This window comes from Hevea brasiliensis, chromosome 8, assembly GCF_030052815.1.
Source record: "Hevea brasiliensis isolate MT/VB/25A 57/8 chromosome 8, ASM3005281v1, whole genome shotgun sequence".
In the NCBI taxonomy this organism is placed as follows: Eukaryota; Viridiplantae; Streptophyta; class Magnoliopsida; order Malpighiales; family Euphorbiaceae; genus Hevea; species Hevea brasiliensis.
This window is the reverse complement of record NC_079500.1, coordinates 31,497,701-31,499,844: the sequence shown is the minus strand read 5'-3', so window position 1 is coordinate 31,499,844 and position 2,144 is coordinate 31,497,701. Positions and strand designations below refer to the sequence as shown.

Genomic DNA, 2,144 nt, shown 5'->3' with positions numbered 1-2,144 from the left:
CATGCAATAATCTAGATTTGGTTTCGAGTCATGCTAGGGACTTTGTAATCTAATCGAAAACCAAACCTATTTAATTAATCAATTAAAGTCTTTAATTAATTAATTAAATCATATTTAATTTGGTGATTACTTGTGTATGTGTGTGACTTACTAGGCTCATCACTAATTGGCAATGAGATAGGATATCAACTCTTAATATCATCAGAACTCTTTCTTACCATAAATGATTTCTCTATACCATTTTATGCACCTCATAGGCCATGCTTAACACCTAGCATAGCATGCCATGGCCACCCAATTAGTAATAAGGTTTACCTTAAATGAACCTATAATCATATGTTACCATGCACTAGAATCTCTCTGTTAAAAAATCCCAACTCAAGCTGGAGTCATGGTTTATGTCAAAGCCCATTTGCTATGAATATCATGTTCTCTTTTAATTTCAGTTCTTGATTAAAAGATTTTCTCATCAGAAACTCTTTTCTGATTCAATCTATCTGTCTTGGCCAGGAACTTGAAACAATAAGAACAATTAAATGAACATAGGATTTTATTCCTTTTTACTTAGAGGAACAGATTCCATCTTGATCAACACCTACCTCCATATATAACTAGTATGAGCCAACATGCCCATATACCCATACACAATACAAGTATGAAAGCAGTATCAAACTCAAACCACCTATAAACAAGATAACTGTGCTATCTCTGGTCTAAAGATTATATGCTGATATGATTTATGACAATACATTGATAAGAGTAAACTCCATGTGCTTGTCATAAGTGTCACTGGTTTGGCCTACTTATCATGTATAAGTGCCTATCATGTTTGTCATATGGCATTAGACTCACCATTCCATCTTATTTATGGCTCATATAAATAACTTGGGAACAAACATGAATACAATCTTTCTGGATAAGTCATATCCTTATTGTGAAGTATTATAGATTGTGAACCTATTTATGATACTTTGTAGTAGAAATACTGTTACTCATATTCTTAACAACTTAAGAATAGAATTTCTAACAAAATATTAATGGACCTCTTCTATTACACATAAATATATTATGTAAACGAAAAAGTGAAAATGCCTTTTATTAATAAAAACATGTACAAGATACATACTAAATGATATGCTCTAGGGCATACTACTAACAATTAGGCAATTATATTTAATATCTAATTTTATTTTACTGGTTGTATTTCTCTTATTTTCTCTCAGGTGCCCAATTTGCTATATGACCAGAACAAAGACAGAAAAAGAAATTTTGGACTGTGATCCGGAGATAGACATAACTCTGAGAGCCATCAGGACGAAAAGGAAACATCAAGAGCATGGTCGACGAGATCCTGAAATTCCAACCATGGCCGATAATAATGACAGACCAAGACTCTTGAGAGATTACGGAGCTCCATCTGTCCAAGGATTTCAGCCCAATGTCACTAGACCCACAGTTGAAGCCAACAACTTTGAATTAAAACCAGTAGGGCTCCAAATGATTCAACAAATCCAGTTTGCAGGTTCACAAACAGAAGACCCACACTATCACCTCCAGTGCTTTCTTGCCCTATGTGACACATTCAAGATGAATAGAGTGTCTGATCAAGCAATAAGACTCAAAGCATTCCCGTTCTCCCTTCGAGACAGAGCAAGGAAGTGTTTACTTTCTCAACCGGCTGGAACATTCACCACTTGGGAAAACCTCTCTCAAGCTTTTCTAGCAAGGTATTTTCCACTTGCAAAGACTGCAAAACTGAGGCTTGAGCTCAACACCTTCAGACAAAAGGAAGGAGAATCACTCCATGATGCATGGGAAAGATATAAAGACCTGCAGAGGGAATGTCCACACCATGGCATAGAAAATTAGCTATTAGTGCAAAATTTCTATAATGGATTACTACCCTCTACAAGGAGCACAGTTGATTCAGTTGCAGAGAGAGATCTAATGGAGAAAACAGTGGCACAAGCACTTGAACTTCTAGAAAGGGTTGCATACCATAATTATGAGTGGTCAAATGAAAGAGGAAATGCAAGGAGAACTGCAGGGGTCCTGGAAGTAGACGCCCTAAGCATGATGAATGCTCAATTTGATTAGCTCACAAAGATGCTCGAAAGAATGCAAGCCAATGCAGTTGGTACAAA

General features: G+C 36.1%; 1 non-coding gene across 1 annotated transcript; it reads right to left on the bottom strand.

Annotated features, from left to right (window-relative positions):
* Positions 1-1,752: 1,752 nt before the first annotated feature.
* LOC131182690 (small nucleolar RNA R71) lies at positions 1,753-1,859 on the bottom strand. Its single transcript, XR_009150951.1, has one exon. It is a non-coding gene; the product is annotated as a small nucleolar RNA R71 (small nucleolar RNA).
* Between the last annotated feature and the right edge of the window lie 285 nt (positions 1,860-2,144).